This window comes from Pecten maximus, chromosome 10 (assembly GCF_902652985.1).
Source record: "Pecten maximus chromosome 10, xPecMax1.1, whole genome shotgun sequence".
In the NCBI taxonomy this organism is placed as follows: Eukaryota; Metazoa; Mollusca; class Bivalvia; order Pectinida; family Pectinidae; genus Pecten; species Pecten maximus.
In genome coordinates this window covers 11,199,408-11,216,994 of record NC_047024.1, presented here as the reverse complement: position 1 = coordinate 11,216,994, position 17,587 = coordinate 11,199,408, and the positions used below count along the sequence as shown (strand labels likewise).

Sequence of the window (17,587 nt, the reverse complement as noted above, 5' to 3'; positions counted from 1 at the left end):
CATCAGATCCATACCGTGTGTTGTTGGGTGGTGTAGTGATAACATCATCAGATCCATACCGTGTGTTGTTGGGTGGTGTAGTGATAACATCATCAGATCCATACCGTGTGTTGTTGGGTGGTGTAGTGATAACATCATCAGATCCATACCGTGTGTTGGGTGGTGTAGTGATAACATCATCAGATCCATACCGTGTGTTGTTGGGTGGTGTAGTGATAACATCATCAGATCCATACCGTGTGTTGTTGGGTGGTGTAGTGATAACATCATCAGATCCATACCGTGTGTTGTTGGGTGGTGTAGTGATAACATCATCAGATCCATACCGTGTGTTGTTAGGATGTGTAGTGATAACATCATCAGATCCATACCGTGTGTTGTTGGGTGGTGTAGTGATAACATCATCAGATCCATACCGTGTGTTGGGTGGTGTAGTGATAACATCATCAGATCCATACCGTGTGTTGTTGGGTGGTGTAGTGATAACATCATCAGATCCATACCGTGTGTTGTTGTGATGGTGTGCGATAAACATCATCAGATCCATACCGTGTGTTGTTGGGTGGTGTAGTGATAACATCATCAGATCCAATACCGTGTGTTGGGTGGTGTAGTGATAAACAATCAATCAGATCCATACCGTGTGTTGGTGGATGGTGTAGCGATAACATCATCAGATCAATACCGTGTGTTGTTGGGTGTGTAGTGATACATCATCAGATCCATACACGTGTGTTGGGTGGTGTAGTGATAACATCATCAGATCCATACCGTGTGTTGTTGTGTGGTGTAGTGATAACATCATCAGATCCATAACGTGTGTTGTTGGGTGGTGTAGTGATAACATCATCAGATCCATACCGTGTGTTGTTAGGTGGTGCAGTGATAACATCATCAGATCCATACCGTGTGTTGTTGGATGGTGTAGCGATAACATCATCAGATCCATACCGTGTGTTGTTGGGTGGTGTAGTGATAACATCATCAGATCCATACCGTGTGTTGGGTGGTGTAGTGATAACATCATCAGATCCATACCGTGTGTTGCAGGTTGGTGCAGTGATAACATCATCAGATCCATAACGTGTGTTGTTGGGTGGTGTAGTGATAACATCATCAGATCCATACCGTGTGTTGTTGTGTAGTGTAGTGATAACATCATCAGATCCATACAGTGTGTTGTTGGGTGGTGTAGTGATAACATCATCAGATCCATACCGTGTGTTGTTGGATGGTGTAGTGATAACATCATCAGATCCATACCGTGTGTTGTTGGGTGGTGCAGTGATAACATCATCAGATCCATACCGTGTGTTGTTGGGTGGTGTAGTGATAACATCATCAGATCCATACTGTGTGTTGTTGGGTGGTGTAGTGATAACATCATCAGATCCATAACGTGTGTTGTTGTGTGGTGTAGTGCTAACATAATCAGATCCATACCGTGTGTTGTTGGGTGGTGCAGTGATAACATCATCAGATCCATACCGTGTGTTGTTGTGTTGTGTAGTGATAACATCATCAGATCCATACCGTGTGTTGTTAGGTTGTGTAGTGATAACATCGTCAGATCCATACCGTGTGTTGTTGGGTGGTGTAGTGATAACATCATCAGATCCATATCGTGTGTTGTATGGTGGTGTAGTGATAACATCATCAGATCCATACCGTGTGTTGTTGGGTGGTTCAGTGATAACATCATCAGATCCATACCGTGTGTTGTTTGGTGGTGTAGTAAAAACATCATCAGATCCATACCGTGTGTTGTTGGGTGGTGTAGTGATAATATCGTCAGATTTATCCCGTGTGTTGTTGGGTGGTGTAGTGATAACATCATCAGATCCATACCGTGTGTTGTTGGGTGGTGCAGTGATAACATCATCAGATCCATACCGTGTGTTGTTGTGTGGTGTAGTGATAACATCATCAGATCTATACCGTGTGTTGTTGTGTGGTGTAGTGATAACATCATCAGATCCATACCGTGTGTTGTAGGATGGTGTAGTGATAACATCATCAGATCCATACCGTGTGTTCTTGTTTGGTGTAGTGATAACATTATCAGATCCATACCGTGTGTTGTTGTGTGGTGTAGTGATAACATCCTCAGATCGATACCGTGTGTTGTTGGGTGGTTTAGTGATAACATCATCAGATCCATATCGTGTGTTGTAGGGTGGTGTAGTGATAACATCATCAGATCCATACCGTGTGTTGTTGTGTGGTGTAGTGATAACATCATCAGATCCATACCGTGTGTTGTTGGGTGGTTTAGTGATAACATCATCAGATCCGTCCCGTGTGTTGTTGGGTGGTGAAGTGATAACATCATCAGATCCATACCGTGTGTTGTTGGGTGGTGTAGTGATAACATCATCAGATCCATACCGTGTGTTGTTGGGTGGTTTAGTGATAACATCATCATATTCATACCGTGTGTTGTTGTGTGGTGTAGTGATAACATCATCAGATCCATACCGTGTGTTGTTAGGTTGTGTAGTGATACAATGTAACATCATCAGATCCATACCGTGTGTTGGTGGGTGGTGTAGTGATAACATCATCAGATCTATACCGTGTGTTGTTGTGTGGTGTAGTGATAACATCATCAGATCCATACCGTGTGTTGTTGGGTGGTGCAGTGATAACATCATCAGGTCCATACCGTGTGTTGTTGGGTGGTGCAGTGATAACATCATCAGGTCCATACCGTGTGTTGTTGTGTGGTGTAGTGATAACATCATCAGATCCATACCGTGTGTTGTAGGATGGTGTAGTGATAACATCATCAGATCCATACCGTGTGTTCTTGTTTGGTGTAGTGATAACATCATCAGATCCATACCGTGTGTTGTTGTGTGGTGTAATGATAACATCATCAGATCGATACCGTGTGTTGTAGGGTGGTTTAGTGATAACATCATCAGATCCATATCGTGTGTTGTAGGGTGGTGTAGTGATAACATCATCAGATCCATACCGTGTGTTGTTGGGTGGTTTAGTGATAACATCATCATATTCATACCGTGTATTGTTGTGTGGTGTAGTGATAACATCATCAGATCCATACCGTGTGTTGTTGGGTGGTTTAGTGATAACATCATCAGATCCATACCGTGTGTTGTTGGATGGTGTAGTGATAACATCATCAGATCCAATCCGTGTGTTGTTGGGTGGTTTAGTGATAACATCATCAGATCCATACCGTGTGTTGTTTGGTGGTGTAGTGATAACATCATCATATTCATACCGTGTGTTGTTGTGTGGTGTAGTGATAACATCATCAGATCCATACCATGTGTTGTTAGGTTGTGTAGTGATACAATGTAACATCATCAGATCCATACCGTGTGTTGTTGAGTGGTGTAGTGATAACATAATCAGATCCGTACCGTATGTTGTTGGGTGGTGTAGTGAGAACATCATCAGATCCGTACCGTGTGTTGTTGTGTTGTGTAGTGATAACATCATCAGATCCATTCCGTGTGTTGTTAGGTTGTGTAGTGATAACATCGTCAGATCCATACCGTGTGTTGTTGGGTGGTGTAGTGATAACATCATCAGATCCGTCCCGTGTGTTGTTGGGTGGTGTAGTGATAACATCATCAGATCCATACTGTGTGTTGTTGGATGGTGTAGTGATAACATCATCAGATCCATACCGTGTGTTGTTGGGTGGTGCAGTGATAACATCATCAGATCCATACCGTGTGTTGTTTGGTGGTGTAGTAAAAACATCATCAGATCCATACCGTGTGTTGTTGGGTGGTGTAGTGATAATATCGTCAGATTTATCCCGTGTGTTGTTGGGTAGTGTAGTGATAACATCATCAGATCCATATCGTGTGTTGTTGAGTGGTGCAGTGATAACATCATCAGATCCATACCGTGTGTTGTTGGGTGGTGTAGTGATAACATCATCAGATCTATACCGTGTGTTGTTGTGTGGTGTAGTGATAACATCATCAGATCCATACCGTGTGTTGTTGGGTGGTTTAGTGATAACATCATCAGATCCATACCGTGTGTTGTTGTGTGGTGTAGTGATAACATCATCAGATCGATACCGTGTGTTGTTGGGTGGTTTAGTGATAACATCATCAGATCCATACCGTGTGTTGTTGTGTGGTGTAGTGATAACATCATCAGATCCATACCGTGTGTTGTTGGGTGGTGTAGTGATCACATCATCAGATCCATACCGTGTGTTGTAGGGTAGTGTAGCGATAACATCATCAGATCCATACCGTGTGTTGTAGGGTAGTGTAGTTATAACATCATCAGATCCATACCGTGTATTGTAGAGTAGTGTAGTTATAACATTATCAGATCCATACCGTGTGGTGTTTGGTGGTGTAGTGATAACATCATCAGATCCATACCGTGTGTTGTTGTGTGGTGTAGTGATAACATCATCAGATCGATCCCGTGTGTTGCAGGTTGGTGCAGTGATAACATCATCAGATCCATACCGTGTGTTTTTGGGTGGTATAGTGATAACATCATCAGATCCATACCGTGTGTTGTTGTGTGGTGTAGTGATAACATCATCAGATCCATACCGTGTGTTGTTGGGTGGTGTAGTGATAACATCATCAGATCCATACCGTGTGTTGTTGGGTGGTACAGTGATAACATCATCAGATCCATACCGTGTGTTGTTGGGTGGTGTAGTGATAACATCATCAGATCTATACCGTGTGTTGTTGTGTGGTGTAGTGATAACATCATCAGATCCATACCGTGTGTTGTTGGGTGGTTTAGTGATAACATCATCAGATCCATACCGTGTGTTGTTGTGTGGTGTAGTGATAACATCATCAGATCGATACCGTGTGTTGTTGGGTGGTTTAGTGATAACATCATCAGATCCATACCGTGTGTTGTTGTGTGGTGTAGTGATAACATCATCAGATCCATACCGTGTGTTGTTGGGTGGTGTAGTGATCACATCATCAGATCCATACCGTGTGTTGTAGGGTAGTGTAGCGATAACATCATCAGATCCATACCGTGGTTTGTTGGGTAGTGTAGTTATAACATCATCAGATCCATACCGTGTATTGTAGGGTAGTGTAGTTATAACATTATCAGATCCATACCGTGTGTTGTTGTGTGGTGTAGTGATAACATCATCAGATCGATCCCGTGTGTTGCAGGTTGGTGCAGTGATAACATCATCAGATCCATACCGTGTGTTTTTGGGTGGTATAGTGATAACATCATCAGATCCATACCGTGTGTTGTTGTGTGGTGTAGTGATAATATCATCAGATCCATTTCGTGTGTTGTAGGGTGGTACAGTGATAACATCATCAGATCCATACCGTGTGTTGTTGGGTGGTGTAGTGATAACATCATCAGATCCATACCGTGTGTTGTTGGGTGGTGTAGTGATAACATCATCAGATCCATACCGTGTGTTGTTGGGTGGTGTAGTGATAACATCATCAGATCCATACCGTGTGGTTTTGGGTGGTGTAGTGATAACATCATCAGATCCATACCGTGTGTTGTTGGGTGGTGTAGTGATAACATCATCAGATCCATACCGTGTGTTTGTGGGTGGTGTAGTGATAACATCATCAGATCCATACCGTGTGTTGTTAGGTGGTGTAGTGATAACATCATCAGATCCATACCGTGTGTTGTAGGGTGGTGTAGTGATAACATCATCAGATCCATACCGTGTGTTGTAGGGTGGTGTAGTGATAACATCATCAGATCCATACCGTGTGTGTTGGGTGGTGTAGTGATAACATCATCAGATCCATACCGTGTGTTGTTGGTGTGGTGTAGTGATAACATCATCAGATCCATACCGTGTGTTGTTGGGTGGTGTAGTGATAACATCATCAGATCCATACCGTGTGTTGTTGGGTGGTGTAGTGATAACATCATCAGATCCATACCGTGTGTTGTTGGGTGGTGTAGTGATAACATCATCAGATCCATACCGTGTGTTGTTGGTGGTGTAGTGGATAACATCATCAGATCGATACCGTGTGTTGTGTGGGGGGGGTTTAGTGATAACATCATCAGATCCATACCGTGTGTTGTTGTGTGGTGTAGTGATAACATCATCAGATCCATACCGTGTGTTGTTGGGGTGGTGTAGTGATCACATCATCAGATCCATACCGTGTGTTGTAGGGTAGTGTAGCGATAACATCATCAGATCCATACCGTGTGTTGTAGGGTAGTGTAGTTATAACATCATCAGATCCATACCGTGTATTGTAGGGTAGTGTAGTTATAACATTATCAGATCCATACCGTGTGTTGTTGTGTGGTGTAGTGATAACATCATCAGATCGATCCCGTGTGTTGCAGGTTGGTGTCAGTGATAACATCATCAGATCCAGACCGTGTGTTTTTGGGGTGGTGATAGTGATAACATCATCAGATTCCATACCGTGTGTTGTTGTGTGGTGTAGTATAAATATCATCAGATCCATTTCGTGTGTTGTAGGGTGGTACAGTGATAACATCATCAGATCCATACCGTGTGTTGTTGGGTGGTGTAGTGATAACATCATCAGATCCATACCGTGTGTTTTGGGTGGTGTAGTGATAACATCATCAGATCGATACCGTGTGTTGTTGTGTGGTGTAGTGATAACATCATCAGATCCATACCGTGTGTTGTTGGGTGGTGTAGTGATAACATCATCAGATCCATACCGTGTGTTGTAAGGTGGTGTAGTGATAACATCATCAGATCCATACCGTGTGTTGTTGGGTGGTGTAGTGATAACATCATCAGATCCATACCGTGTGTCGTTGGGTGGTGTAGTGATAACATCATCAGATCCATAACGTGTGTTAGAGGCTGGTGTAGTGATAACATCATCAGATCCATACCGTGTGTTGTTGGGTGGTGTAGTGATAACATCATCAGATCCATACCGTGTGTTGTTGGGTGGTGTAGTGATAACATCATCAGATCTATACCGTGTGTTGTTGTGTGGTGTAGTGATAACATCATCAGATCCATACCGTGTGTTGTTGTGTGGTGTAGTGATAACATCATCAGATCCATACCGTGTGTTGTTGTGTGGTGTAGTGATAACATCATCAGATCCATACCGTGTGTTGTTGGGTGGTGTAGTGATAACATCATCAGATCCATACCGTGTGTTGTTGTGTGGTGTAGTGATAACATCATCAGATCCATACCGTGTGTTGTTGGGTGGTGTAGTGATAACATCATCAGATCCATACCGTGTGTTGTAGGGTAGTGTAGTGATAACATCATCAGATCCATACCGTGTGTTGTAGGGTAGTGTAGTGATAACATCATCAGATCCATACCGTGTGTTGTAGGGTAGTGTAGTTATAACATTATCAGATCCATACCGTGTGTTGTTGTGTGGTGTAGTGATAACATCATCAGATCGATCCCGTGTGTTGCAGGTTGGTGCAGTGATAACATCATCAGATCCATACCGTGTGTTTTGGGTGGTATAGTGATAACATCATCAGATCCATACCGTGTGTTGTTGTGTGGTGTAGTGATAATATCATCAGATCCATTTCGTGTGTTGTAGGGTGGTACAGTGATAACATCATCAGATCCATACCGTGTGTTGTTGGGTGGTGTAGTGATAACATCATCAGATCCATACCGTGTGTTGTTGGGTGGTGTAGTGATAACATCATCAGATCCATACCGTGTGTTGTTGGGTGGTGTAGTGATAACATCATCAGATCCATACCGTGTGTTTTGGGTGGTGTAGTGATAACATCATCAGATCCATACCGTGTGTTGTTGTGTGGTGTAGTGATAACATCATCAGATCCATACCGTGTGTTGTTGGGTGGTGTAGTGATAACATCATCAGATCCATACCGTGTGTTGTAAGGTGGTGTAGTGATAACATCATCAGATCCATACCGTGTGTTGTTGGGTGGTGTAGTGATAACATCATCAGATCCATACCGTGTGTCGTTGGGTGGTGTAGTGATAACATCATCAGATCCATAACGTGTGTTAGAGGCTGGTGTAGTGATAACATCATCAGATCCATACCGTGTGTTGTTGGGTGGTGTAGTGATAACATCATCAGATCCATACCGTGTGTTGTTGGGTGGTGTGGTGATAACATCATCAGATCCATACCGTGTGTTGTTGGGTGGTGAAGTGATAACACACGCGCCATTAGCTAGGTCACAGAACGACCCACCCGGACCAACTACAGCGATAGTATCAATTGATCTGAACAAAGCTGATATAGAGATTACACATCAAGTGGTTGCTGTATATGGTGTTTCTTTCACTCTCGTTAGTCATTTTTCAAACGTTACAAAAACACGAGCTTTAGCGATTTTTTTTCTAACTTTTGAAAAATAACTAACGAGAGTTAAAGAAATGCCATATTAAACAACCAGGAGTTTGTGTGACCTGTTTCTACCACAATAGAAAAGCTTTTGGGAGGATGAATTGAACGTTTTTGTTCTTTTCACAATATAAAGTGTGATGTAAGGATATGACCTAATTTGAAATGCCGCTAATTAATATGCAAAACTGACAAATTCGGAAATACATGGAAATATTACAATTTATTACAAATCATAGCAAAATGATAGTAGGTATATTCTTTCAAAGCAATAAATTGATAAAAAATATATGTATATTTTCAACAACATAACAAAAAACACTGCGTTGCGTACTACGTCTTTTGCGTTATCGGTTCCAGGACATCGTGAAGCGGCATCCAAGTGTTAGCCAAGGAAATTTCATTGAATCACGTTTAAGAAAATAGTCCCGGTCAAAGGTCACCATGTCAATTAATCAAAACGCATTTAGAGTTTATTCCACGTGTGGTATAAACTAAATTTTATTCAGCAGTTGTAATGATTATTTCATGCCTTGGGAGTTAAATAACACCCACCTATTGTGGTAGAAATATCTTTTCACAACATAACAAGGTTGTTCGGAGAACAACAGGACAAAAGTGATGACGCCATTCTGCCGACATTTCTCGCATTATAATCAGACACGATCTTTGGTTCAGATAGATACCAAAAGGTATATTGACGATATGTAATTTTCTTTTTCTTTGTCATACATGTGTAAGAGTTTGTCATACGTTTGTAAGGGTTTGTCTTATGTGTGAAAGGGTTTGACCTTCTTGTCAATGCGTTTGTCATACGTGTCAAACAGTTTGTTAAACGTGTGAAGGGGTTTGTCATCTGTGTGAATGGGTGTGACATACCTGTAAATGGGTATGTCATACATGTGATTGGGTATTTCATACACATGAAAGGGTTTTGTCGTAGGTATGACAAGCGAGATTATCGCAATCTTTTAACAATCTCGCACTGATAACAGATCGAAGTCAGGGCTATCACAGACATCACGTTACGTATAGACGCTCAACAATATCTGCTCCGGTGGCACAATCGGTTAGCGCGCCGTACTTATAGACAGTACCTTCCCTGTGCTTGACACAGGACGAGGAATGCGGAGGTTGTGAGTTCGATCCTCACCCGGAGCAGTTGTATTTTGTTGAAATCGGGTTTAAAATATACGATGTTTTATATATATATATTTACAAATACAATGACAAGTTGTATTTAGTAGCTTGTCAAGTACATCTAATCCTAAAGAATTATTGTGAGTAGCATTATAAATAAGTTTGTGGGTATTTCATAATAGTTTAAAGGAACAACAGCAGATTGGATAATTTTTGTCTGTTCTGCCCCGGACTATAGCTGTTGATTTCATAATCATCAAACGATGATTTCTTCTTATTGATGGTGAGATAAGTTTAGAATATAGCAATGGATAAGTTTATACCTTAAAAACATGTTCCGTAAATATATTTATACAGGTTTTAAACCCGTGTTGACCTCAGTTGATGTATGTAGACAATGCTACACGGAGAAAGTCGAATGGAGTCCAGTAGTGACGAGACTGCGGAGACCAGTAAAATACATGTGTATGTATTCTTGTAAGACATAACGACTTGCGATGACTTGCTATGTTATTGTTTTGCGCCGGTTTCAGTATTTAGAACACATGTTTGAGGACACTTTTGAATTTCATAATTCAGAGGATGTCTTTGTTTTATGACATATTTAATATATATATATGTATAAAAAATAACAAAAAAACAGACTTTGCCGCAAGGCCTTTCTGTTCCTCTCAGGCTTCTTCAGGCGGACTGAACTTTTGTTTATTTGTACGTTGCTAAGATATGTATGACGTCATCAAGTGTGATGACGTCATCAGTTAACAATAGCGTGACGCAATAAACAAAGTCGGAACAGGTGGAATACTGTACATTCAATAAACTTATTCTGCACTTAAAGTTTAGTTTAGCATTTTGATAAACATTTTTTCTTTTAACTCTCTTGTAACTACATCGTCACTATTTAACTTGTAAATAGGTAAAACACGAAAATCATTCCCAGAACACTGGTGAATATGTTTGCTTACCTTTAAATATCTCAAGTCATCATCTTTAATTTGCTGCCTATGTACATTCATACGCAATCTTAATTCGCACCCAGTTTGGCCAACATAAAATTCACCACATGATTTGCATATTAAAGTGCAAATAACATTTTTAGAATTACATGTAATATTAGATCTTATTTCTATTTTTGAGTCATTTATGAAAGTATAGTTTTTACACACAATAAGAATCTTGCATGTACCACATCTGGGTTTCATACACTTTTGTACACCACTGTCAGCATTCGTATCAAAGTATAGTTTTTACACACAATAAGAATCTTACATGTACCACATCTGGTACATTATGTATTAATTGAAATTATGTATATACTATGCCTCATAATATTTTCCAACAGTGATTTTTACAGTTATAGTCACTTTATGAACTCTATCTAACGACTTTTAAAACTGCTGTCAGATTCAAAATATCTTCCCCGTGTTTTTTTTGTTTTTTTTTTGGTGGGAATAACCCCGACTAAACTAAAATTTTATAATTATTGGGGAAGCCAGAACTGAAAGGTCACTGGTTCATAGATTTTTTGCGAAATATTTGGTAAATACACCATGATGAAACACTTGAAATTTCTGTTGGGATCATTATCTAGTACTTGCACATACATATAGAAATATTGTTAATCTTCATGCAAATTACAATATCATAATAAAGACAGAATGTCTATCCTTTTTTCGTCTCTTATACACTGTATATGTGCAATAACGAATGCTGTGTAAATAACGTAATCCCAATCCTATCACCACTACACCATATTTAGGTACAAACTTAATGAAACACATAAACCATTTACCATAACGTTATAGATATACTATTTACGATAACGTTATATATTACGGGATAACAATAACATTTATATTGTCGCAATGACAAAATAGCGACGCTGTTAATGACATATCGTGTTTAAGTTCCTAGGGGATGACAGAGACATCACACCCTTGGGAGAGACAGAGAAGTCATATCCAAGGGGATGACAGAGAAATCACACCCTCGGGAGAGACAGAGAAGTCATATCCTAGGTGTGACAGAGAAATCACATCCTTGGGAGAGACAGAGAAATCACACCCTTGGGAGAGACAGAGAAATCACAACATTGGGAGAGACAGAGAAATCATACCCTAGGTGTGACAGAGAAATCACACCCTTGGGAGAGACAGAGAAATCACACCCTTGGGAGAGACAGAGAAGTCATATCCTAGGTGTGACAGGGAAATCCCACCCTTGGGAGAGACAGAAAAGTCACATCCTAGGGGATGACAGAGAAATCACACCCTTGGGAGAGACAGAGAAGTCATATCCTAGGGGATGACAGAGAAATCACACCCCTGGGTGAGACAGAAAAGTCACATCCTAGGTGTGACAGGGAAATCACACCCTTGGGAGAGACAGAGAAGTCATATCCTAGGGGATGACAGAGAAATCACACCCTTGGGTGAGACAGAGAAGTCATATCCTAGGTGTGACAGGGAAATCACACCCTTGGGAGAGACAGAGAAGTCATATCCTAGGGGATGACAGAGAAATCACACCCTTAGGACAGACAGAGAAGTCATATCCTAGGTGTGACAGGGAAATCCCACCCTTGGGAGGGACAGAGAAGTCATATCCTAGGGGATGACAGAGAAATCACACCCTTGGGAGAGACAGAGAAGTCATATCCTAGGTGTGACAGGGAAATCACACCCTTGGGAGGGACAGAGAAGTCATATCCAAGGGGATGACAGAGAAATCACACCCTTGGGTGAGACAGAGAAGTCATATCCTAGGTGTGACAGGGAAATCACACCCTTGGGTGAGACAGAGAAGTCATATCCTAGGGGATGACAGAGAAATCACACCCTTGGGAGAGACAGAGAAGTCATATCCTAGGTGTGACAGGGAAATCCCACCCTTGGGAGGGACAGAGAAGTCATATCCTAGGGGATGACAGAGAAATCACACCCTTAGGACAGACAGAGAAGTCATATCCTAGGTGTGACAGGGAAATCCCACCCTTGGGAGGGACAGAGAAGTCATATCCTAGGGGATGACAGAGAAATCACACCCTTGGGAGAGACAGAGAAGTCATATCCTAGGTGTGACAGGGAAATCACACCCTTGGGAGAGACAGAGAAGTCATATCCAAGGGGATGACAGAGAAATCACACCCTTGGGAGAGACAGAGAAGTCATATCCTAGGTGTGACAGGGAAATCACACCCTTGGGAGAGACAGAGAAGTCATATCCTAGGGGATGACAGAGAAATCACACCCTTGGGAGAGACAGAGAAGTCATATCCTAGGTGTGACAGGGAAATCCCACCCTTGGGAGGGACAGAGAAGTCATATCCTAGGGGATGACAGAGAAATCACACCCTTGGGAGAGACAGAGAAGTCATATCCTAGGTGTGACAGGGAAATCTTGAAGAGATTAAGACAAATCAGTGAGTGGAGGGAGAATGTAAGGTCGTAGCTCTGACCAATTGTCTCTCTCGATACCAATTAGTTACAGTAATTACCGCAAATACGCTTAATTGATTACAGAAAAATATGGTGTAAATCATGTTCTCTCTTCGGATACAGAATTTCAAACCTTGATCAGCACGACACATACTGTACACATCGTTAATGTAGGCACAGCGTCAAATGTAACTTACAATGTATTTGTTGTTAACACTGTGCGGTGTTTGAAGCTACTGTGTAAAGAAAGACAACCCTTCCTATTGACGGCGTAACCAGACCCAGTATAAGTGCGATATGAAACACAGAAATACACTAAATAATGCTTTCTCTCGAGAAAAAAAATTGAAATCATTTCGTTTCATTTCATTTATTATAATCTCAGCACTAAAGGGTATAATTGTATAGATATATATGATATACTAAAATAGACATTATAGTTTCTATCAGCAATACAAGTAATGCAATGCACATGCGAGGATATACAGAGGGATGAAGTATTAAAAATCTGTTGATGGAATTTGGTTAGATTAAACAATTATTGTTGAGGTGAACCTACACGGTTAATTTTTTGGATAAATGAACATAACTTTTTGAGGAAAGATAATTTTTGGACATCATGATATTTTGTAACATTTGATAATATGCGAAGCCTTAGGATTAAGTTGGATTGTAAGCAACTCGATGATACTCGTCTCCCATAACTTTTTATCACATATTTGGCAGATACGTTCATCCCTTGGTATACCTCTTCAAATTCCAGTTAAACAGGTAAGTGATTATTTCTAGTTCTGAATTAACAAACAGTTCAAGCAACTTTTTTGGATAGAATATTGAAATAATAATATTCAAAAACAACTTCGATCTTGTAGACTCTATAAATTGTAGATTTTGGAGATTCTCGACAGATTTCTGCCCAGTTTTGTTTGAATTGAGGAAGCTTTACAATGGATATAATCAATTTGGAATTGAAAAGATTTTGATCTAGCCATATATTGTCACGTCCATGATTATTCAAAATATGTTTAATGTATTCGGTCCTTTCAATTGTATCACATTTTCCTCGTTAACGATTGTTGATACCTTGTATAATAGATAATTCATTTTAACATTTTAGCATCTGTTAGTTTCTTCCAGAAACTGATAATTCAGGTTATAATATCGATATCTATATCAACGAACGATATGAAATTGCGTTATGGAAGAATACAAAATTACCTTAACATAGAAATATAGAAATGAAGATAATATAACACATAATTGTGATTTTCCCCCTTTCATTACATACATCGGTGGGAGGGTGAGTGATATTATCATAAAAAGTTATATGAATTAATTAATGACCATGATAGATAGAACTCACTATACTTATAAGTGGAGAACTAACATCAAACAACCACACACCTTTAACACAAAGCCCTTAGTCTTATACTAATAATATGCCTGTACATTTACCTTTTGTACGTCCTTGGATATATTTTCTCAAATATTCAGCTACTACATAAATGATACTAAATCAGTAAGCTAATATCGGGATACTCAAAAATACTTGATTACCCATATCGCCCTTTCTCGTGTGGTGTTATAATACAGTTAATTGGTTTTGTATGAAGTTTGACGTTTCCTGTATTTAGGCACCTCTTTCTTAATTATCATGTATGATATCTGTCGACATATGAGAATGTAAAAAATATCAATTTACTTTTATTAGCCGAAGAGAAAAATATTGATAACTAACTTCAATAATTAAACTCTGACATGGCCGTCTGTCGACCTTTAATGTGTTCTGATCAGCATAAATATTGAACCAATGGGGAAATAAATGTGCTGTATGAAATTCGTTGAAGACCGATATGAAATACTTCAGAAGAAAGACCGATATATAATACTTCAGAAGAAAGACCGATATATAATACTTCAGAAGAAAGACCGATATATAATACTTCAGAAGAAAGACCAATAAAAAAAACAAAAAACAAAAACAAAACTTCAAGATGTACGTCTGCATGTCAATTTGATATTTGTGGTCAGTCTTGAGAATGACCCTTCCGATAGTTCTCAAAGCAGAGATATTAAACAAGGGGGCCATATTTCATCGATTTTTCCTGATCAATCTCGCAATTGAACATGCATAAATATGGACCAATCGAAACTAACATATGAAAATGAAAATGATATGAAATTTGAGAAAGTTCCTTTAGCCCTTCACGAGGAATTGGGGCAAAATACATTTACTATGAAAATCCGGGATGGCCGCCTGTTGGCCATTTTGTTTTTCAGATCAGTCTTAAAATATACACACGTAGCAACTTCCATAATACTGGAAACAAATATTCAAGTTACTCTACGGAAATGGCGATAACAAAACAAGGTATTAGGACGGACCGGGGACGAAGGGCGATGTTATGAAAGTATTTATGACACTATATGAAAGCAATATTATGCATAAAGTGTAAAGTGAACATACTGATTATATAAAGACAATTGATAATTCAAATAACAATGATTTTCATAAAGCTCTTCCAGTAAATAAAAAGTACAATTATCAATAAGGATATAGATACAAGGATGCTCTGAAATAGTTAATTCGACTAAACATGTAAAACAATTCGCAATAAAAAAACAATATCGTAATATTTAAAAGATATATAAACTAAGGGTTTCCCTGAATTACGACCGTTGAGTAATGCCCACAATCATGCTAAAACTTACCAAAAATATCAAAGAGCCTGTAAAAGCAAGAATATCCCTGAATAACGGCTTAAAATTATAAATACCACAATAATATGTGATCAATGACCCCCGCCCCCCTCCCCCCCTCCCCAGAAAAAAAGGGGGTGGAGGGGATAATGCCCTATATGTATGTAACTCTGTTAATTTCTTTTTCGATTGATATATTTATATTGATATATATATTGATATATTTGGGAGAATTATATGTATGTCCTATAAAATGTTATTGAAGGAAAACGTTACCAAATCATACCCTCGTGGCATGTCGTGGATCGTCCTTCCAACTATTTTGGTCATATGCTAATTGCTTGAACACGTTTACTATTATAAATCATTGTTTGTATATTTTAAATGATATAGCAAGGCAATATTTACCAATGATAATATAACAATAATAATACAATAAGCATGTTTTTGTCACATGTCTGCTATCTAGCTATACAACGGATTCTTTACTCACCTCCGTGCTCCGAAGCTGATGGGCGCAGCCATTTTTTTTTTCTCGCAAAGCAAAATATGACATTAGGAAAGTAAATAGGTTCGACCGGCCCCTGTACCTGAGAAAATCCTTCCCGACTTAGAAGTTGACTGAAAAAATTACCGAGGAGGAAAACAACAGAACAAAACTTGATATGTGGACCCGTAAGTGGAATTTGTTATTAGATGTGTTGTTAGGCCCCTGAAGGAAAACTCTGTCGAGAGTCAGCTATTAACTACAGTCAGGCTGTTCCTTCTAATGTGATTACATATGCGTATAAACAACAACGAATCACTGCCATTCTTCCAAATGGTGACGCATGTGCAAACGAAGCATAGTTGCTGTAGTCGGAACTCTTCTAACCCAGGGTCGGACATGGGTTGATGGAGTCGGGACGTTACGGAGAAGGCGGTACGGACATTTCTGGGTGATTCTCTTGATTTTGACAGGGAAAGAGTAAGACCCCCATCGTGAAACTGAAGGCAAGAACAATATGATAATTAGATTGAGCAATCTACTGGACCGTGATGAAATCTTTGAAGTAGCTTTCAGACTCCCACCTGGCCAGGGTATCAGTGTCGTCCCAGATGTCCCTCTATGGAACGCCAAAGCTGTCTTATATGAATATCAGTCTGTTTTAATTGAGCCACATAGACAGTTTGTCGCAGCCGCGGCCACAACATCCATCCGAAATATATCACACCCCAGGAGTTCAAGGAACACTGAATGTTGACTCGACCCTACCACCCTACCCACCCCAGTCGTTATTGTTGATATCAAACGCGAGTTGGCTATACACTCGGAACGTATAGAGAAAATAGTGAATTTCACTAGGCCTACCCGCTGTTGGAGGAACGTCTCGGCCATGACACGGGGTAAAGGAGATGCTGCTTGAGGCCCAGATACGCTCTACGAAAAACAATTTGTTGTTTGGGGGCATACCAGAGACGGAGACTGGCAGAGAGAAAGACCCTAAAGATACTGAAGCAGTGCGTACTAATTCATGAAAAACGAGCTTGATATAGAGGATACTACACCATTTCAAGTGGTTCACCGACTTCGTCTGCGACATGATGGTAAGCCACGTACTATCATGGCCGTTTTCAGCAACCGCAAGGACAAAGACTGGGTTTTATCAGCAGCTCCGACAAAACTACATTCAAAATCCGTCGTATCACGTCAATGAGCAGTTCCCCAATGAAATCATCGAGCGCCGTTAGGCACTGTATCCTATCATGAAGGAGGCAAAAGGGCGAAATCGAACTGCACGAATGAGAGCTGACAAAATGTATATCAACGAGCAGCGATACTTCCCTTCAACGCCTCCACACCAACACACACAACCCGGTCCGACTTCACATCATCAACTTCCTCGCCATGGTGACTGCGCGCAAAAAAAATCCGAACAACCCAGTCGCTGGACCTCATGACCCTGGAACCACTTTTGTTGGATACCACTA

The 17,587-nt window shown here is 40.2% G+C and overlaps 1 protein-coding gene and 1 non-coding gene across 2 annotated transcripts in view; one reads left to right on the top strand and one right to left on the bottom strand.

Annotated features, from left to right (window-relative positions):
* Positions 1 to 17,587, bottom strand: part of LOC117336520 (ALX homeobox protein 1-like) — a 70,012-nt gene that overhangs the window by 45,914 nt on the left and 6,511 nt on the right. The gene's annotated exons all lie outside the window — the stretch shown is intronic.
* Positions 9,391 to 9,500, top strand: Trnai-uau. Its single transcript has 2 exons — positions 9,391 to 9,428; positions 9,465 to 9,500. It is a non-coding gene; the product is annotated as a tRNA-Ile (tRNA).